At 41.8% G+C, this 23,159-nt stretch overlaps 2 long non-coding RNA genes across 2 annotated transcripts; one reads left to right on the top strand and one right to left on the bottom strand.

Annotated features, from left to right (window-relative positions):
- LOC116075207 lies at positions 1-21,357 on the bottom strand. Its single transcript, XR_004112465.1, has 2 exons — positions 21,131-21,357; positions 1-495 (listed from the first exon to the last, which is right to left on the bottom strand). It is a non-coding gene; the product is annotated as an uncharacterized LOC116075207 (long non-coding RNA).
- An 88-nt stretch (positions 21,358-21,445) lies between these two features.
- Positions 21,446-22,731, top strand: LOC116075206. Its single transcript, XR_004112464.1, has 2 exons — positions 21,446-21,805; positions 22,129-22,731. It is a non-coding gene; the product is annotated as an uncharacterized LOC116075206 (long non-coding RNA).
- Positions 22,732-23,159: the final 428 nt, after the last annotated feature.

The raw sequence follows: 23,159 nt of genomic DNA, 5'->3' as shown, positions 1-23,159 counted from the left end.
TTTGGGTTTTCTTTATTGAATTGATTTCCACTTTCAAGTCTTGATCTGTTGTATTCATTTCCTTCCATTGTTTGTGTTGTCATATATTTCATTGGGGGATTTATTCATTTCCTCTTTAAGGACCTTGATCGTACTCATAAAGGACATTTTAATGTCTTTTTCTTGTGCTTCAGCTATGTTGCAATACTCAAGGCACCTGCTGTGGCAGGGTTTCTGGGCTCTATTAGAGACAGTGTCCTGGCTACTGACTGTGTTCTCCAGGCTTGCATCCAGGCATCTGGGTTTGCAAGGACTGTATTTCTATGTGCTAGTATCAGGTCTTGTCTTTGTTGGGTGGGTGTTTGGTGGTCAAATGTTGCCAGGTAGGAAATTCTTCTGGGATCCTGATAAGTGTGATCACTTTGTTTCTAGTTATTGGGAGATGACATTGAAGAATCAGGATGGATTGGGAAGGGGGTTGGCTGAGGAATAAAAACCGAGTATTCCACCAGGATCCTGGGAAAGGAAGCAGAGAATGAGGGGAGGTCATAGAAGGTACTCTGCGACAAGGCTGGGGATGAGACTGACAGCTTGAACTTGGAGGAATGAAGGGAGAGGTGAAGACCTGGAATTAGCCTACCTGTTCTGCTCATTTGAATGGCCTGCAGGGTTCCAGGGAATGCCTATTGGAGTTGGGGTCTGGTATTAAGCAATGAATGAGGTAGAGGGCTTAGAGAGGAAGTTCTTTGTGATCCATTGGAGATGAGGGAAGGACGGGTGAGGGATACCTAGAAAGGCGATCTTCTGCAGAGCTAGAGTGAGTATTAGGAGATTGATTTTGGAGATGAGGGATAAGTAGAAATCTGCAGTTAACCTATCTGTTTCCCTGGCCAGTCTTTTCTTTTTTTTAAGCAAACAAACAAAACAAACAAACAGAAAGGACTGTATGTAGCCCTGGCTGTACTGAAACTCACTATATAAACAAGGCTGGCCTCAAACTCACCTTTGCTTACATTTGTCCCTTAAGTGCTAGTATCATTTTTTTTTGACTCAGGGTCTCTATCTTAGGGTTTTACTGCTATGAACAGACACCATGACCAAGGCAACTCTTATAAGGACAACTGGAGCTGGCTTACAGGTTCAGAGTTTCAGTCCATTATCCTCAAGGTGGGAGCATGGCAGCGTCCAAGCAGGCATGGCGCAGGAGGGGCTGAGAGTTTGACATCTTCATCTGAAAGCCAATAGGCTCTCACATGGTTATGAGGAGGGTCCCATTTCCCACCCCCACAGTGACATACTTCCTCCAACAAGGCAACACCTCCTAATAGTGCCAATTACTGGGCCAAGCATATTCAAACCACCACAGTCTCTTAATAAATCTGAAACTCATTGGTTTCCTGACCATTTGGTTCTCAACCTTTCTAATGCTACAATACTTTAAAATAGTTCCTTGTGTTGTAGTGACTCCCAACCATAAAATTATTTCATTGCTACTTCATATCTGTAACTTTGCTACTTTTATAAATTATAATGTAAATATCTGATATTTGGGATATCTGATATGTGATCATCAAAGGGGTCCATGACTCACAGTTTGAGAACTGCTGGCCTAGCCTGTCTGACCAATGAATCCCTGAAACCCTGTCTCAGCCTCCCAGTACTGTTTGTGTGGCCATTACTTTGTGTACTAAGACATCTCCCTCTATTCTTCAGAGCATAATAGAGGAAAGAAGATGACCTAGTTTATTGTTCCATGGCCCTATAATCTCCATAAGAGCATAGTCACTGATTTATTCATCAAATACCTATTTAACAGGTATTTCTCAAGCTTGACATTATAATGAAAAAAAAAGAAGCAGCAAAGCTACTGTCAGACAAAGCAGGCAGAATGTAAACAAATAATTAAGCATCTAATGTGTAGGTGGTAGGTACAACTGAGAAAAATAAAAGTCCAAACAAAGATGAGAATGGGTTTCATCAAGGTGGACAGTCAGGGCCTTGCTGAGTATGTGAGGAGGACATCTGAGAAAAGGAGAATGCCTCGGGTACAAGACAGACAACTGCCATTTGTGATGTTGCATGTCGTCAACTTGCCTCAGTTTAGAATCACCTGGGAAGGCAGCCTCAGTGAAAGCTTGCCTGCATGGATTGGCCTGTGGGCCCATGAGTCCAGGATTATTTCAAGAAAGCAAGCCCAGCACTTGCATGCATTAATCCATTGCTCTGCAGTCTTGACTGTGGCTGTGATTAGACCAGCTCTCTCAAGCTCCTGTTGCTGTGTCCCCTCTGCTATGATAGATCATAACCTGGAACTGTGGGTTACAATGCATCCTTTCTTCCTCAAGTGGCTTTTTCAGGCTGATTAACCACAGCAACGGGAAACAAAACTAAGATAGCCTTAGTGAGAGTAAAGAAAATGTAGCCATGCCTGATCAACAGGGAGTTCAGGGCCAGGAAAATATAGCTGAGAATGGAGAGTATGATTGGCAGAGGTGAGGGCAGGTCATCGTCACCATGGAGACCATGGCTTTGGCCTTGGGCTTTGATATGGAATATCAGAATGGAATTAGAATCAGAATGAGAGGATCTGACTTGCCATTGAACAGGATTGATCTATTATTGACAATAGATTTGGATAGGGGTAGGGAGCAAGCTTGTAGCAGAGAAGTCATTTAGAAGGCTATGGGAGGACTTCAGGAAGCAGAATCAACCTGGCTGTTAGTTCAGAGTGACTCAATAGAAGATGTTAGAAGGGGTTGGACCTTTGATAGAGTTTAACAAGTGTAGCAAGATAGCTTCATGTTGCCATAGAGATAATCTAGCATGCTGTCCATGGACTTTCTTACCCTGCATCGCCTATATTATGGCAACTCTTACTAGCCTTTGCATGGGTACTCCCCCTGGGCAGAGCATCTATTATCTCACACCACAGTTTCCTCTTCCTCATAACCTTCTTTCTAACGCTCACTCATTCCATGCCTCTGTCTTCCTCCCATGGCTTCCTAACTAGAGCAGGGTAAGACTTTACCATCTCCACCAACATGGTCCTCCATTTCCTGACACACATGCCCCCATGATCTCCCTGAGCCACACCTGTCCCATGCCCTGCCTGTGCTCCCTCTCTGTGCTCTCTTCAGTTTCTTTGTTGGGGAATCACTATCTCTGGGCATGATGTGACCATTGCTCTGCCAAACTGCAAGCAGTGATAACTAACCAAAGGCAACTGCACAAGGTCAGACTCATCAATTTCCCCCTGGAGGTCTTGCCTCTCTCCAAGGACTTATAGTTAGAGGCTACTAGAGGAGAGGGCTCACTATATTCTTCCCCCTCCCCAACATTAATATGCATTTAGTGGTTGTTTTAGAGAGCAGCTAGAAGGTCATGCCCCTCCCCAGGGATATATGGACAGTTCAAGCTACTGGGACCGTAGAGAGATTTTCATATCAGTGGAGTAGCTGCCATTGGTTGCATAGTGCTTCTGTGGGTAACCCCAATAAAACCCAATGGTTCGCCAAACTACACTTCCACAGAATCCTATCTGCATCTGATGTTGGGTCCTGTTCTAGTTTCATTTCTGTTGCTATGGAAAAAAAAAATACTCCAAAAAAGCCACACAGGGGAGAAAGTATGGATCTGGCCCACAATTTCAGTCTCACCATAGAGAACTCACCATAGAGGTGAGGAGAGGGCAGGAGCTCAAGCAAGTATCCAGATCACATCTACAGACTAGAACAGAGAGAGCAGCATAGTTCCTGGCTAGCTGGATTTACTTAGTACTCGGCTAGAGTACAGCCCACATTCAAGGAGAAACTTCCCACATCAACCAACAACCAAGACAATCCCGTAGAGATGTGCCCATGGGACAGCCTGACCTAGACAATTCCTTATTAAGACTTCCTTCCCAGATGACTCTAAATTTTAGCAAGCTGACAACTAAAAGCCGACTCAGCACATTACCTGTCTTGGTTTGGGTTTTATTGTGAAGGGACAACATGACCAAGGTAACTCTCATAAAGGACAACGCTGGCTTACAGTTTCTGAGGTTCGTTTCATTCTCACAGCAGGAAGCATGGCTCTGTCCAGGCAGATATGACACTGGAAGAGCCAAGAGTTCTGCATCTTGATCCAAAGGCAGCTAGGGGGAGACTGCCTTCCAGAGGCAGCCAGGAGGAGCCGCTGGATCATACTGGCCAGATCTGAGCATATATATGAGGCCTCAAAGCCCCGTGTCTACAATGACACACTTCCTCTAACAAGGTTACACCTCATCCAATAAGGCCATACCTCCTAATAGTGTCACTTCCCATGGGCAAGCATTCAAACACAGAGGTCTATGGGGCCACGCCTATTCAAGCCACTTATGAGATGAACAGAGATGGTTCTTTACATCTCAGAAAAAAAAAATGTTCTTCAATCCCCTGAGCTGGAGACTCCAAGGGGATGCTGCCCTGGGTCTTGTTTGGTGACCACACCAGACTCAGTACCCTTGAGAAAGTCCTTCAGAAAGTCACCAATAGGCTGGGCAGCGGAGGCACACGCCTTTAATCCCAGCACTTGGGAGGCAGAGGCAAGTGAATTTCTGGGTTCAAGGCCAGCCTGGTCTACAGAGTGAGTTCCAGGACAGCCAGGGCTACACAGAGAAACCCTATCTTGGAAAACAAACAAACAAACAAACAGAACAAAAACAAAAACAAAAAAGTCACTAATCGATTCTACTCACTGTCATGCTCTGACCATAATTCTGAACTTGTCAAATGAACACTGTCTATCTTGTCTTCCACAAGAAAGAAAACAGACGATTAGTTGAGTTAGCTTATCACTGAGGAAAAAAAGCAACTGGCGAGTCCCTCCTAGACCCTCCGCTCCACAGTTCCCGCTGGTCAGCATCCACTCGCACTTACTACTTGGCTGCTTACTGTAGAAGAGGGCAGACACACCTGTAGCCCTGTGTGAGAGCCACTCCTCAACCTGTAGCCCATCATTTCTCCTACAGAGTTAGGAGGCTATGGTTCCTGAACTTCGAGGAAATTGTAGTTAATATACTTTTTAAAATGGATGTGGACTAGAGAGATGGCTCAGCACTCAAGAGAGCTTGCGGCTCTTGCAAGGGACCCAGCTTTGGTTCCCAGTTCACACAGTTATTTGTAATTCTGGCTTCAAGGACCTAAAGTCCTCTTGTGGCCTCTGGGACCACTGAACTCATGGCCCATACCCACACTTATAAACACAATTAAAAGAAATACTTTGTAAAAGTAACACAAGAGCCATTTATAAAAAAATAATAATAAAACCCTACATGAAAATAAGGGCAATGTACCTCAAAAACTGACTGAGACAGATCAACTATGAGATACTGATGATGAAACTATCAGGAGCTAATGAGAAACAATATACAAGTCCCAACCCCAACCGCCCACACCGTCTATAAAGGACAAAAAGGACTTCTGCGTCAGGAGTGCCCCACAGAGCAAAGCGAGAAGGGAGCATTCTTTTCAAATAACCAAAGGAAAACAAATAAATCACAAGCCAAGGACTTCATCTGCAGCAAAGCCATCGTTCTATCATCAAGGCTATGAAAAGACAACTTTCATACCCAAGGAGCGGCAGGGGGAACTTGGTCCATATGATCCCTTCCTGCATAATCCGCTGGAGGTTGACTGAGGAGAGGGAGAAGCTGTGATGCAGAATGGTGTAAATATACAATTTGTTTCTCTGATGCTCTATGATTCAGGGACCAGGAGCCAGGACTGCAAAGAATTTATAAATGTCATATGCCCTGATGAAAGATACAGCTCAAAATCAGAACTGGAAGATCAAAGAAATTCAGAACCATGTTCTCTCAGACTCCAAGAGGGTCTGACTTTCTCTGAGTGTCTTTCTTTAAAGATCTCCACCATTATTTGCATTTTTAAGGGGCTGTATTGGTTTGATGTGTTTAGTCTGCATGGCTGCCTGTGTATCATGTATGTCCCCGGTGCCCACAGAGGCACAAAGAGAGCACTGCGTCCTCTGGAGCTGGCGTTACAAGTGACTATGAGCTGCCATGTGTGTGCTGTGAAGCAAACCTGGGTCCTTTGGAAGAACAACAAGCACTTTTAACCACTGAGCCACCTGCTCTTTATTTAAGACAGTGTCTTTCACTGAATCTGGAGCTTACTATTTCAGCTATGGTAGCAAGCCAGCACTCTTGACTCTTGTTTCCCACCCCAGATGCTGGGTTCCATATGTGCACAAAGGCAAGGATACCCCCCCTACACACACACACACACACACACACACACACACACACACGTACACACAGAAACACAAATACCACACCCCCACACGTTTTTTTGTGCTGAGAAATACAAAAAGAAGAGAACAGATCGGGATAACCACTGCATACAATGCAGGAAGTAAACTGTACTGACTTGGAATTTACAAGCCTGAAACTAAAAATCTAGTAAGAGAGAGAGTGACAAAAGGTATTTTAACAAGCATTAGCACTGAGTAGTGACTAGAGTAAAAATATACACTTTTGCAAATATCAAAGAAAATCTTTTTTAAAAGAGCAAAAAATACATTTCATATAGAATAAGAAACACACCAAGTATAATCTAGAATAGTTACAAGATATATTGACATAGGAGTTGGCAGGCAATATGTTAGTCAGATCAGCAAATATGAATAAGCTTAAGTTGTCTAGCAAAAGAAATTATCCTCAAAATGTCTGATAAAGCAATAGGCTCTACTCTATGGCATACAGACTAGAAACATTAAACATGAGGTTCTGAAAAGTCCTGTATCTAGGACCAGCAGGTGCTCAGTGGGTAAAGGTGCTTGCTGCCAAGCATGATGCCCTGAGTTCAGTTTCCAGGACTCTGGAAGGAGAGACTTGGCTCCCTCAACCTCTCCATCCTCTGACCTGTGGCATCCATGCAAGTGTGGACACACATTAAACAAATATATAATAAAAAGGATTTTCAACTCCTTTCTTTAACAAAAATTAGGACAGAAAAACTTATAACAGCTAAATGCAGACAGCAATAAACTGAGTGGCAGCTCTGGTGTCACTGAATGTGGGTTGTTTAGGGAAGAAGTTTGAGAAGATAAAGGGACACATTACACAACTGTAATGTCCATACACCAGTTACAAATAGTCTCGTGCAGATTCTGCCTGTGTGAAAAGTAGGCTTTACACCCAGGAGAAGAAAGGGACAGAAATTATAATAAGAAGAGAGCTTTACATACTGCTTTGAGAAGAGGGACCATGTGAGCAAAACGTAACCATAAAGAGAGAGGGCTCAGTCAACACTGGTGTTCCACTCTGTATCATTTCATAAAGAATGTAACTTCAGTGGGTCCTGTTCCCCTGGCTGGACCATCTTGTCTGGATGTGCCTAGTCCTGCAGTGACTGATGTGCGGGAGCTGAGGCAGGAGAGTCAGATGGACAACAACAAGGGGGAGAACAGAACGAGGGGGGAGGGGACGAAGACAGGGGACACAATGCTCCCCTTCTCAGAGGAGAATGGGAAGAGGTGGGGGGTGTTATGAGAGGGGTGGGCTGATATTGAGATGTAAGATGAATAAATAAATTGATTAATTTTAAAATAAGAATGTAACTTCTCTTCAATAAGCATGAAGCTTCACTGAACTTGTGTTAGATCAGGAGGGTATAACAGGCAAATTCCCTAGAAGAAATATCACCAACACAATGTTCTGGTCACAACACAGGGAGGATAGCCACAAAAAACAACTTTTAGAGCCTTTCTCCCAGGGCTGGCAAGATGGCTCCTCAGGTAAAGGCAGTTGCTGCCAGGCCTGATGAGCTGAGTTTGATCCCTGGTATTCACATGGTAGAAGGACATCAGCCAGTCCCATACGCTCTGACCTCTATGCATGAACCTTACATGTGCACACAGCCATGTACACAATACACAGACAGAGAGACAGACACTTTTTTCCAAAGATGGAAGAAAGGTAACTAACTCTTACACCTAAAACAGAAACCTCTATTCATAACCTAAGGAAAAGACACCAGGCATAAAATAGGAAGGATAAATAAAGAATTAGGAAACATAATGTCTACAGTTTTGCGAACTTAGTGCCTTGAGAGAATTTCCAGGTCTTAGTGCAGATAAGGGAAACCAGGCAGAAGTCAGTGGCCTCAGACTGAGAATCAGCAGGAATGACTAGAGTTGAAAAAGTACCAGAAGGGTGATGCCAAAGGTTTCTCTTACTAACTATGTGAAGAAGCACTCTAACCTAGAAGGATGGATCAGGTCATAATAGGATCTCCATGCAAGCATGAAGACCAGAGTTCGGATCCCAGTGGTCATGTAAGAAGCTGGGCATAGTGGATCATGTCTGTTGTCTCTAAGGGAATGGAGACAGGTGGATCCCTGGTCTTACTGACCAGCCAGTCTACCATAATTGGTGAGGTCCTAGTGAGAGACTGTGTCTCAGAAATAAGGTAGATAAGGGGCAGGTAGAGAGATATCTCAGGAGTTAAGAGTATTTACTGTTCCTGCAGCACCCACATAGTAACTCCCAACCACCTGTAGCTCCAGGTCCAGAGGCTCTGGTATCACCTTCTCATTTCCATGGGCTATGGCATCTATGTGGTGCACATGTGTTTATTGAACTATTGTATACATGGATGAAAAATGATAGATAGAAAGATGAGGGATAGATAGATAGATGATAGATAGGTAGATAGATAGATAGATAGATAGATAGATAGATAGATAGATAGATAGATATTTAAAGATAAGGTACACAACCTCTAAGGAATTGTATCTGATGTTGACCTCTGGCTTCTACATACATGTACACACATGTGCAAGTGTACTCACATGTACATATGCACCCACAAACACATTAGCATACACAAACACACAAAGAGTTCTTTTGGATTAGGGAAACATTGACACATATTCACAAAAGGCCAAGTATCTGGCCCAAAGGGTTGGACTGGAAAAATCTCAAAACTTGTATAGAACTTATACAGTGTGTTCTGAAGGCTTTTGCTTCAGACTGCCCCGGACTAAATCTCGCCCTGCTTCCATCCAACAAATCTGCATAGCAGGACAAGAAAGGGTTAACTGTCTCCCAGTGACTTGATTTCATTCCAGAATGGAGCTGAAGAGTATTTATATCACGTGTATAAATATCCGACACCCAACATGTTAGGATGCATAGTATCTGGCATCCAATGAAAAATTACCAGGCATGCAAAGAAGTGAGAAAAGACAACCCATAATGAGGAGAAAAATCAATTAACACTAACCAGAACCGGACCCACACATTACAGTCAGCAGGCATGGACAAAAAAGGAATTCTATTTATAACTTCAGCTTAAGAAAGTTGATGCCAAGACATATAAGATTCATATATGATCCAAGTTGAACATCAAGAGGCAAAACCTACAGTGTTTTATGTAAAACTGTACTAGGCTGCAATTAATAGTGGATAGAAAATAATAATGAGCACATTTGAAAGCCATGACAGGATCAGTCTACAACAACACACAGAGGACGTCTCTAATGTCTAACATTATAAAAGATAAATGTGGTTCTAGAAATGTGGCTTAGAAATTAGAGGGACAGTCTGCTCTTCCAGCAGAGTTTCAGGTTTCCAGCAACCATGTGGTGTCACGATTGCCCATAACTCTGGCTCCAGGGGCCCTGACACCCTCTGCTGGACTGTATGGGTACTGTACTCATGTGGACATATACACAGACACATACATAGGCATAATTAAAAAGAAAATAAATTACATAAAAACAAGAGCAGGCAGATAATTACATGTGTTGTAAAAAATGACAAGGAAAATATTTTTGAACAATTTTATGGCACTTAATTTGATTTGTATGTAATGGTTGAAATTCACAAATTCTCAAATCTTATGCAAGAGCAAGTAGATGATGGTAAGCAGTCCGACATCTATGAAAGAACTCTCAATGGTAATGAGAAACTTCGGGCCTACAGTGAAATCGATTCCATATTATTTCAAAAAAGAAATAATGTCAACTGGCACCAACTTTTTCACAAAGTTCAATGAGGAGAGTAGACCTTACCATGTAAGCATGTTTCTGCTCTTAAAAGCAGACAGAGCCCGTAAGACAACCACCCAGGGACTAGGAGCACTTTCCATGTAATCCTGATGCCCTGAATTCCATCACCAGAGCCTACACTAAAAGACCGATATGGTAGTGACATGCTATAATCCCATCTCTTTGTGGAAGAGATGGGAGAATCACCCAGAAACCTGTGGTCCAGCTAGCCCAGAGTATTCATCACAGTGGCAGAAAGAGCAAAAGAGATTCTGTCTCAAAACAAAGTGGGGAAGGAAAACAGACTGTTGAAAGTAGTCCTCCAACCTTTTACATGTGCATCACAGCACACTTGTGCCTGTACACACACACACATACACACACACACACACACACGTGCACACACATGCACACACGCACATACACACACAATTAATTAATTGATTTTAAAAAGATAAAAGCACTACAGGAAGATAAAGATAAACAGCCTCTGTAATTGTTATGCAAAGTTCTTAAAAAAATTTTAATAACTCAAATACAACAAAAACATGAAAAGAAAAAAAACAATATGCACAAGTAGGATTTACCCCTAGAAGTGTAAGGTTGTTAGTTCAGCATTTTACAAATTATCCCAATAGAAGCTGCCATGTTACAAAACAAACCATGTAGCTGGAGCTGGAGAGATGGATGGGCAGTTAGCGGCACTTGGTGATCCTGCAGAAAACATAGGTTTAGTTCCCAGCATCCATACATAACCCACGACCATCTGAAGCTACACTTACAGAGGACTGGAAACCTTTTTCTGGCCTCTATAGATACCAAAAGTACACTAGTACACATATATACATGCAAGCAAGACACTAATACACATACTTTTTTTAAAAAGTAAATACATAAAAATAGAATCATGTGATTGTGTTGAAGCCTATAGCTCAGTTGCTGGAGTACTTGCTTAGCATTCACCATATCCCAGGCTTAATCTCTAGCTCCAAATAAACTGCACGTGGAGGTACATGCCAGTAATCCCAGTTCTTCAGATGTAGGATGAGAAGTCCAAGTTCGTTCTTGGTTATATAGAAAGTTGGAGGTAAGCCTGCAATACATGAAACCTAATCTCAAACAACAAAACAAAATAAAACCCAGGCGATCGTCTCCACAGGCTTGGGAAAAGTGTTTGAAGAATTGATTCAGAACACTAGAAATGGAAGGATACATTCTGACCTAACAGATTATTTTGAAAGCGCTACAAATCACAGCAGGGTATGTACTTTTCCCCCACAAGAAAATGAGACCTGCACTCACCATTTCTATGTAATATCTCCTGCAGTTTCCAGCTGAAGCAATGAAACCAGAAATGAAATGAAAAGCATGCAGACTGGGAGGAAAGAAAGCTGTCTTCTTCTATTGAGGTAATTCACATAGAATGCTCAAGGAAAAAAAATGAGACTTTAACAATTTTGTGTAATAAAACACTGGTTATCGTTACTTTGTTTCTGTCAACTTGACACAGGCCTAAATATACTAGGATGAGAGAATCCCAACTGAGGAATTGCCTCCATCAGACTGACCTGTGGGCCTGTCTAAGGGCACATTTTCTTGATTGCTGACTGATGCAGGAGCACCTGGCCCACTGTGGGCAGTGCTATCCCTAGGCAGCTGGACTGCATAAACAAGACTGCTGAGCAAAGCAGGGGACCCAAGTAGGGTTCCCCTGTGGTTCTTGCCTCTGGTTCTGTTTGAGGTCCTGCCACAACTTCCCTGAGTGATGCTCTGTGATCCATATTTGTAAACCAAACAACTCCTTTCCTTGTCAGGTTGCTGTTAGACAATTTATTACTACAAGAAAAAGAAAAACAGAACACCAAACTGTAGGACTCAACCCTCTTTCTCTATATAATTAACAAAGAGTAGGAAACTGAAATTAGATAAATGTCATTTATGACTTCATCAGAAACATGAGCTACTTGGAATAAATCTAACAATAGATGCAGGAGACCTACACGCAAACCACTAAAGAAAATTAAAATAGACAAAGATAAGTGGAGATGTGCTACATCCATAAATAAGAGTGTATTCAAACTATAATGGCATATCACAGCACACACATACAAACACACATTTTCAGATACATGGATCCATTTTAAGCACTTGGAGACAGTTTGTAGGAAATGTAACTTTTAAAAAAATCTGCTATTGATATAAAATGTAGAATTACTTTAGCAAGCAACTTCTATAGCTTCTTAAACCTAAAAATGTCTCCATCCTATGATACACTCATTCAAATCATAAGTACTTATCCAAAGAATAAAAGCAGGTTTCTATACTGATGTACCTCATATTGCTAGCATCTTTATCTGTATTAGCCATAGACTAGAAACAGTCAGGCCCAGTGGTACATTCCTTAGATTCTTTCAGTTCAGGAGGATTTGTGAGGCTTAGGCCAGCCTGGGCTACAAAACAAGACTGTGCCTTGAAAACAAAAACAAAAGCACTAAACCAAACCAAACCAACAACAAAAACAAACAAACAAAAAAACCCAACCAACTAGCTAACCAACCTACCAACCAACCAACCTACCAACCAACCTATCAACCTATCAACCAACCTACCAACCTACCAACCTACAAACCAACATACCAACCTACCAACCAACCTACCAACCTACCAACCAACCTACCAACCAACCAACCTACCAACCAACCAACCAACCTACCAACCTACTAACCAACCAACCAACCTACCAACCTACCAACCAAGCAACCTACCTACCAACCAACCAATCAACCAAACAACCAAACAACTTACCAACCAACCAACCAACCAACCAACCTACCTACCTACCAACCAACCTACCTACCAACCAACCAATCAACCAACCTACCAACCAACCAACCAACCTACCAACCAACCAACCAACCTACCAACCTACCAACCAACCAACCTACCAACCAACTAACCAACCAACCAACCTACCAACCAACCAACCAACCAACCTACCAACCTACCAACCTACCAATCTACCAATCTACCAACCTACCAACCTACCAACCAACCTACCAACCTACCAACCAACCAACCTACCTACCAACCAACCAATCAACCAATCAACCAACCAACCAACCAACCAACCAACCAACCAACCAACCAACCAACCTACCAACCAACCAACCAACCTACCAACCTACCTACCAACCAGCCAATCAACCAATCTACCAACCTACCAACCAACCAACCTACCTACCAACCTACCAACCTACCAACCTACCAACCTACCATCTAACCAACCTACCAACCAACCAACCTACCAACCGAAAAGCACAAAGCAAACAACTCCACCAAAGAAAAACCTGTAAGTAACAAATGTCATCAGGTGGACAAATCAGCAAGTTGTTGGGCATTCATGTTGTGACAAAATTCCACTCAGAAATAAAAGTAGACAGAGACTAGAACATGTACAAATCTCAAAATAATTACAACTTGTCCAAGAAACTACACAAAAAAGAATGCATACTGTGGGAATCCATTCCTAGTACACTCTAAGGGGTGCAAGCTGACCTGCTATGGCAAAGCAGATGAGCATCCACTTAGAGAGACAAATGAGGGAGATCCTGAATGGACACAGGCTTGTGCTTTGTCATTGTGTTCACTGTCCTGATGTGGTAATGTTTTCTTGGGTGTTCATAAATGTCAACCTTTGTCAAATAGTGCATCTTAAACACATACAGTTTGCTGCATGCTAATTCTATTTCAATAAGGTTATTAAGAAAATACTTTCATATAAAATTTTTTGTAACAGGGTCTTCTATGTTGTCCAGATGCCCCCAATTTACCATCAACCTGCCTCGGCTTTCTGAATCGTAAGAGTACTGTCAAACACCATGGGTATCTGGCTTCAAATCTACCTATGTATATCTTTACACATGCGTGCACACACACACATATACCATGCATACACACACACACACACATACACACACACAGCGCTTTTGAGAAAGGGTCTCTGTGTGTTTAGTGTGGCTGGCCTGAAATCCTATGCAGTCTAGATCTGTCTCAAACTTGGAGCAATCTTCCTGCCTCTGCTTCCTGAGTGGTGGGGTTATACATATCATGCCACCATGCCTGGATTCCAAACTATTTTTAATGATGCTGTTCCAACAGCAACTTAGAGCAACTTATCATTAAATAACTCTGGACAGATAATTAAAATGTAAAGGGAATTAGAGAACTCTGTAAAGCACAAATAATCAAACCACTAACTAGTGCATTTATAAAACATATTTTATATGTTTTTGTACTATTAAAGTACTATTTAGAGAATAATTCATGGCTTGAACATTGTACCTATAAACACTGAAGAATCAAAATAACTTAATTTAAAATATATATATATATATATATATATATATGCTTCTTCAAAAATGCAAGAAAGAAAATAATTAATGTATAGTAGATGAATAGTTGAGATGGAGAGCAAGAAAGTAGTAAGTCCAGCTCCAGGGGATTCCATACCTGGGGATTCTTGTCTCTACAGCCAGTATATACACAAGTATGCACACCTACACACAGGTGCACACATACAAAAGTAAAAAATTAGTAAAATAAAATTGTTTTAAAATACAGGCTTAAAAGCAACATAAATAAAGACATGGGAATATAATACGTATACATACATACAAATGTGTGTGTATGTATGTGTGTTTGAGCCTGTGTGTGTGTGTGTGTGTGTGTGTGTGCGTGTGTGTGTGTGTATTAGCAAGGCATCCACAAATCTAGGGATATCTTTCTTTTAAAATGAAGTAACCTTCCACAGATTTATACAACTATATGAATGAAAATAGCAGGGTGGAAGTTCACTGACTCTGAGTTTGTATATGTTTTGACATTTAGAATCATGTTAGTATTTTACATATTCAAAGAATAAAGTAGAACCAACCTGAGAGAATGAATGTAAATATCATCCTTAAGTACTCTCCAAGAAAGTACCAGATAATTACAAAAGAAAAAAAAAAATAACAGGGAATGGTAGCTCAAAATATCACAATAAAAGGATCTAAGAATATCAATAAAGAACAAACAGTATAACCTCCAGGTCTATTCTTCAGTGAGAAAACAGAAATCACTTAGATACCATTTCCACTAAGATTGCATTAAAAGTCCTAGGCAGGAGACTTAGCAGGTCGGAGTGGTTGCTGTGCAAGCCTGAGAAGTTGAGTTCAGATCCCCAGTACCCACCAAAAGCAAGCATGGCCACATGTATGCTGCAACTCTAATGTTGTAGGGGCTAGAGACAGCAGAGTGGCTGAGGACTGTGGGTTGCCAACCTAGTTCACCCTGTCTCAAAGGAATACAGTAGAAAGTGACAGAGCGGGCAAACAGCCTCCCCCTGCGACTTCTAATTACCTACGAAAAGGCTACAAAACCTTAAAGTCCACCACCAGTGACATATTTTCTTCAGCAAGGTTCCATAACCTTCCTAATTGACACCAGCTGACTGGGAACCAAGTATTCTAAAAGGGACATTCCTCATTCAAATCTCAGCAGCTTTAATTCATGGACATCAAGTACATGTGTATGTACACATACACATGCACACACACACACATACACACACACAGGCAAGCATTCATGCACATACTGCACACACAGACAAGCGTGCATGCACATACTGCACACACATAAGTGTGCATGTACATAGTACACACACACATACACACACACAAGCATGCATGCACATATTACACATACAGACAAGCGTGCATGCACATACTGCACACACATAAGTGTGCATGTACATAGTACACAAACACACATACAAATCACACTTGTATTCATGCGCACACAAATATACAATCAATCAATAAACTTTTTCTAAAAGTACATTAATTGATTGTCACCCACAAGAGACACTAGGTCCATCCAGACCGTGGAAGATCATAAAAGATGACAGGTTGGGAGTGTTTTAAAAAGCCAGTGGTGTGCAGAACAGAGGAAGGGGGAGGAGACTGCTCCAGACTTAGGAGGCTCAAAGAAGAAAATGGAATTCTGCACTAGAAACAGTTCTCGTAAAGGACACTAATGGAATAATAGATGAAATTAAAACACAAACAATTGATTAGCTAATAGAATTGCTGCAATGTTTGCTCTCCTGTTTGACAGCTGCCCTGTGCTTATGTGACAGACTGTCTTCAGAAATAATTATGAGGCATAAACAAACATGACATGGTGCATCTCACTATCAGACGAAGCAGGGAGGGTGGCCAACTGAGAACTGATCTGTGTTATACGCAGATCTGACTATAAGCCAATCTGAGCAAGTACAGTTGGAAATTCAAGCATTAGTTTTGCAGCTTTTAAAGAATAATTGGGCAAATATGACAAAGTAAAGCTTAAAAGTTACAATTTTACCACCCAAGATAGTTGTGGGGCCCAATACATATGCATAGGGGTTTCTGTGTGACATGCCCCGCATAGGCTCATTTGTTTGAGCTCTGAGTCCCCAGATGTTGATGCTGCTCTGAAAGGTTATGATGTCTTTACAAGGCACAGCTTTGCTGGAGGAGTGAGCCATTGGGGATAGACATTGAGGTTTGATTACCCAGCTTCACTTCCTGTCCCCCTCTCTGCTCCCTGACTGCTAACAGTTTGAGTAATTGGTTCATTTCCTGCACCACATCTCCACCATAGTGGTGGGGGTTGGGGTGGGGTGAGGTGATAATGTGTTCTTGAACTATGAACCCAAATAATCCTGTCCGTCCTTAAGTTGCTTCTTGTCACAGGTAGATGGCCGCAATGAGGACAGTGGTAGACTGTAGTACCCCAGTAGGCCACAGTGCTTCAGTGCTGACTATTTATTACGTTAATTAGGAATCACTCTGCATAAAAACCTCTGGCTCCCAGGGACACGAATCTTTGCTATTTTGCACAACCAAATAGTCATTAATTTCTGGGCCTAAGGAGGTTAAAAAAATACTCTTTTAAAAATTTATATTGTGAATGTATATATACATGTGAATGTATGTGCTTTTTTTGTGTGGGTATGTTCACTGAGTACAAGTACCCAGGAAGGCAGAGAGGTCTGGTCCTTTGGTGCTGAGATTACAGAGGGCTGTGAGTCAGCTGATATAGATGTTGGGAAACAACCTTGGGTCCTCTGTAAGAGGGGTGCTTGCTCTTAATTATGGAGTCATTTCTTCAGTCCCATAAGTATTCTTGATTGAGTGAGTGAATGAATGAATGAATGAATGAGTGAATAGGCTATAGAGTCAAACTGCCTGAATCTAAGTGCTTGGTCTTCTTTATTTGGATAAATGACGAAAGTTCTGAGGAACTCAGGTCATTAATGTTTATTTCAGGGATTGGAGAGATGGCTCAACAGTTAAGAACACTACTATAACGCCAAACCAAATGGGTATCCCAGAATACTAAACTCTTTACTATGCTTGCCTGCCTTACTAGGGAACTGGTGTGTGTGTGTGTGTGTGTGTGTGTGTGTGTGTGCTTTCCAAATTAGGGCACTATAACATGCAAAACATCCAGTTTTCAACAAAAAAACATTATGAGGTATGGAAAGAAGTAAAAAAGTATGACTCATAAATTGGAGCAAAATAGGAATTGAAAAGAAATCATCCCTAGAGGATCCCAGATACTGAGAATTTAGATTCACTATTTCAAATGTACTCAAAATTATAAACAAAACCTTATATATAGCATTTAAGGAAATCATGAGACCAGAGATACAGTAATAAACACAGACATAGAAATATACATATCCACATGTGTATGCACACAACACACATGCACACAAGGAAGACAGAAATAATTAAAAACCAATTCAAAGTTCTGCAGTTGAAATGTGTCCTTACATAGATGGACATCACTTGAGAAACTGGAGTGGATAAAAAGAACGAATCCACTGTGAAGATAAAGCTAACTGAGACTGCAGAGGCTGAAAAAGATGAAGCAAACCAAGTTTCCAGGACTCAGTCCTGTACGACACTGTCAGGCATGTCCAGACACGTGGACACAGGAAAACCCCAGAAGGAAAGAAGAGTGAGAAAGGGGTGAGAGCCACAAGCCAAGGAGTAGCTCCAAGCTGCCCAGACCTGATGGAAGACATGGATCTGTACTCAAAGGACCAAGAAATAAATAACAAATGCAAACACATCTAAGGCAAGATTTATCACAGTCAAATGGTTGAAGTCCAAAGATAGTCTCAAAAGTAGCAACATAGGAGAGAGTTGTGTACAAGATCTTCCATATGATTGAGAGCTGATTCCTCATTAGGAGTTATGCAAAACAAAGTGCAGTGGGTTCATGTTCAAAGTGCTAAATGGGGTGGGGGGGAAGGTTGTACAACTTATAAAACTGTTTTTAAAATATGAGGGGGAAATTAAGACATCACCAGGTTTAAGATAAAAGGATTAAAGAATTTTTTATAGATAATTCTCTGCAAGCCAGGCTAAAGCAGCCTTCCAATTTGATAGGAAAGCGCATAAAAAGCAAACACATAGGTAAAGTTAACTACAATAACAAAGACAAATACAAATGCCATGGTTTTGTTTGTAACTCCCGTTTCCCCTTAGATGAATTAGAGACATCTTCATCAAGTAATGATTACGAATCCATGTCAATGGGTGCACAATGTATAGAAATGTGTTTTGTGGCACTGTCAGGGGACATGGAGTTGTGTGAGATCATGTTTTATGATACACTGAAGATAAATTGGAGCTGATTATAACTATGTTCTTATAAATTAAGATGCCACTTGTATTCTTTGGGGAAAACAGTAAGAAAATTGCATTGCATTAAAATGCAGTTTTTAAGAAGTAATCAAAATGGCACATTAGAAAGTGTCCATTAAAGCCAAATAAGGCAGACAAAGAGATGAAGAAAAATGTGACCAAAAAGATAGATAGATAGAAGGATAGATAGATAGATAGATAGATAGATAGATAGATAGATAGATGATAGATAGATAGATAGATAGATAGATAGGTAATAGAGACAGATAATACATAGATAGATAGATAATAGTTAGATGATAGATAGATAGATAGATAGATAGATGAGACAGATAGTAGATAAATAATAGAGATAGATAGACAGACAGATGGATAAATGGATGGATAGATAGATAAATAACAGAGATAGATGAGATAGATAGATAGATAGAAGAGACAGATAGTAGATAAATAATAGAGATAGACAGATAGACAGACAGATGGATAAATGGATGGATAGATAGATGAATAATAGAGATGGATGAGATAGATAGATAGATAGATAGATAGATAGATGACGAAAGTTTTTCCTCATTGTAAAGAAACTAAGTCAGGTCGACTCTAGAATATTCAAAATACTCTAAGATTCAATTACAAACTACAATCTACTTTTAATGCACAAAATACACAAGTAGCCATCCCCATGAAGGGGGGGAGGGAGAGGATTATAGGTGTCTCTAATAAACACATGGAAAAAATGTTCAAAGTCTGATGATTAAATCAGAGAAGCACAAATCAAAACCATAACAAGAGACCATTTCGTGCACACTTGGTTAGCTAAAGTTAGAAAGAAAAGAAAGAAGGATCTACGTGGATTTGGGAAGGTTGGGAGTTTTAGGTGGTGCTGGGAGAGATGAAAAGTGGGACAGCCAGTATGGAAAGCATTTATACAGCTCTCCAGTTACAGCTGGGATCACCTATGCCTGAGTCTGTAGTGGTGTGAAGGCGTGAATGAGAACAGCTCACGTAAATTCAGGCATTGGAATGCTTGGTGCTGTTTGTGGAGATTTGCCCTGTATATGTGACCTTGCTGGAGGAAGCTTGCTGGGGGTAGCCTTCAAGAGTTATAACCTCAAATATCTAATAAAAAAGTGCTATAACCTCTAGCAACTTCAGTTTACTCTCTCTGCTTCACGCTTGTGTTGGAAGCTGTGAGCCCTCAGTTCTTCCTCTTGACTTCATGCTTGCTGTCTACTGCCCGCCGCCTGCCACTGCCGCCTGCAGCCATGCTTCCCCCACCGTGACATACTTTATCTCTCTGGAAGAGTAAGTCCAAATAAATCCTTTCCTCTATAAGTTGCCTTGGTCATGGTGTTTTATCACTGAAACAGAAAACTAATTAATACAGCGTGTTCCAAACAACTGAAAATACATCCAAACAAAAATATCTCTACATAAGCCCACAGCAGAGTTATTTGCACATGTCAAAAGAAAAGAAAAGGAAAAAGAAAGAAAAACTCAAGGGCTTATGAAGTGAGATATATATCATATATATATATATATATATATATATATATGATATATATATATATGATATATATACACATGTATATCATATATATATATATATATATGTATATAATTTATCCTTGGGATGAACACTGATGTGTGTTACAGGGGGTGAGTCTTAAGACACATGCTGAGGGAAGAATCCAGTGCAAAGGTTTACCTGGACAAGCCCACAAAAAACGAAACCATTCAAACAGAAAACCACTTAGAAGTTGCTAGATGCTGAATAGAAAGGAGAACTGGGTGCTTGATGCGAATAGGTTTTCATTTGAGGATAATGGAAAATTTTGGAATCAGAGCTGAGGATAGAACAACCTGTGCATGTTGAAGATCCTCATATATATATATATGTATATATAATACAATATATTATATATCTATTTGCCTATTATATATTAAATATATCATACTATCTGCATTTTATGTCAGTTTTTTTTTAAATAAAAATAAAAGTAAAGAGGCCCAAATACAATGGTGAACAATACTTGTTGGCACAACCTTTCCTAAACCAGAAAACAACAGAGCTAACATTAACTTACGAGCACCCTCCAACTACCCTTTCAAACGCATCTCAACGGTCAAAGACACACACCTCTACTCTGCAGCCATCTCCCATTGGCTGGATACATAACACTAAGCCTCTGGGAAAGGGGTCTTCCAGGCACTACAGCAGGGCAGGAGGAAGTAGGGGCAGGCAATGTCTCAAGTTAGAGGGGCTGGTGCACAGGAGATGCTGGAGCTTTCTGAGGCACATCTGTCTAGTGAAAAGCCTATGTTCAGCTTAGGTCAGTGCCAGAAAAGGGCCTGTCTTATAGCAGTGTCCCCACCTTCAGAGTGACCTCGGGGAGACTGCCTTCAGGAATGCACTTTTCCTCGCCAGTAGAATGGAAATGGGACCCCTGGGATCACTAGTGTCCATGACTGAATGGCCTTCAAGCAGTCTGTGCCTTCCGAGGCCAAGAGAGACAGCCCTGAGTTTTAAAAGGCATCTCTGCCTCTTTGGGTCCTACATACCAACTTTCTTGTGGGCACAGAAACGGATAACTCCAAGTCCCTGGAGCATTCCATTAGTCTAGAGTGGGCAAGACCTAGCAGGTCTCTGATTGGAGGAGCTGCTTAGATGGGCGTGGCCAATGATTGGTTAACAGCCAGAGGGGAGCAGTTGGCAGTTATTTTGCAGGAGGCTTTTCTCAGGGATGAAGGCAAACTGGCCTCTAGCTGATCAGCTGGCTGGTGAGGACTCTTCAGGAAGTCAGGGACCATTGTGAAGATGGAAAAATGCCCACAACCTCCAGGTTGAGACCTGCTGGCCCTGAGCGTCCTGCTGGCTCAGCGGTGGTAACCAAGAAGTAGCTCAGGCCCATGTCAGTGGGCCTCACACGCTGGGGCAGGTGCCTGCCAGATGATCTCCACTGTGCTTTTCCTTTGTGTTTCTTCTGTCGTAACCAGAAAGTTACCCTTCTGTTTGTGAAGAGCTTCTACCTAACGGCCTGGACCAGCAGGTGTGTGGCAAAGCTACCCTCTCCAAACCTGCGACCCCTCCAGTGTGGGCCAGTGGCCGGCCTCCTTCCCCTCAGCCCCCTTGACTCTCTGCTCTCTTCCTCCTGGGAGCGTGGGCAGATGAGGCCATCAGAAGAGCTGTTGAGTCAGCCAAAGGCTTCCCTGGAAGCTTAAGGTCAGGAAAACCTCTCCACCTGCCTGAGGAGTGTGAGGGAGAAAGTTGTGGTGTGTGTGTTTGTGGGGACACATACTTCCAGTCACTCGGTGTTCCCCGTTGCTTTTCCATGTGTTGTCTCATGGAGTTTTTTGTTTTTGTTTTTCACAGATATGTCAGCGCTCGTGGTCAGCTGTCAAGCTATAACAAAAGAGTGTGGAGGCAGTCCCTGAAACCACAGTGGCATTTTGTAGGGACTAAGAATCCAATCTCAAGGGATCACTCACCCCAAGACGACTGTGTTCTGAGTTGATGTCTTCCCAGCCAGCTGGGGCCCCAGGTATCCAAAAGAAGAGCTGTTGTCAGGATGACTGGAACCTTGGTTCTTGCAATTCACTCTCTTCCCTCTCTCCAGCCCTCTGCCTTAGATATAAAGAATAAAAGAAACCGCATCAGAGGTGGAGTCCTTCAGAAGGACTGACAGTGGGCTAGCTCTCCTGAGGCTGGAAGCCTGAAGTGGGGGGTGAGTGCCTTTGGCTCCTTGTCCAGAGTTGAGCTTTATCACAGAGGTTTTCCCACTTACCATCAACATTGAAACTTGCCTCTTCGCCTGGCTGTATTGTCCTATTTTGTGCACAGTTTGATTCCTCCAAACTGCTCTCACTGTGAAGAAGGCCTGTGCAATGCAGGGAGCCTGGCCAGCCAGCCAGGCCTTTATAAAGGCCCCCGTACCACAGGATGGAGAAAAACCCAATAAAGACTTTGTAAAATGCTTTGCTGCTTTGAGCTGCTTGGTATATCAACTGAGAAGGATTTTATTTCCATTCCTACACAAACTGGGCCAAGAGGATGTCCTCGGCCCTGCTAAGTCCATTTGAATGAGCCTTGTGTTCAGTCAAGATGTGATCCTAGCTGGCTTACTGGACATCTGGTCTGGTTTTCTCTGCACATTTAATTTGTGGTGGGGAAGACCCGAGGAAAGATTTTTTTTTCCACCAAAATTGTCAGATGGTTGGGGAATGGTGTAGGAGGGTGGAAGCCGTGATTCATGTGGAAGTCCTGTAATTTTGCAAGGTGTGTGTGTAACTTTATTCTTCTAGTCATTGAGAGGGAGATATACTAGGGAAGAGAATCCTAGTGGGAAGGTGGTGGCAGCCCTGTTGAGGATGCTGTGAAGACTGAGCTGGTGTCAAGTCCTCTGA

This window comes from Mastomys coucha, unplaced genomic scaffold (genome assembly GCF_008632895.1).
Source record: "Mastomys coucha isolate ucsf_1 unplaced genomic scaffold, UCSF_Mcou_1 pScaffold3, whole genome shotgun sequence".
NCBI lineage: Eukaryota > Metazoa > Chordata > Mammalia > Rodentia > Muridae > Mastomys > Mastomys coucha.
The sequence above is the reverse complement of the archived record's forward strand: the minus strand, read 5'-3'. Positions and strand labels throughout refer to the sequence as shown.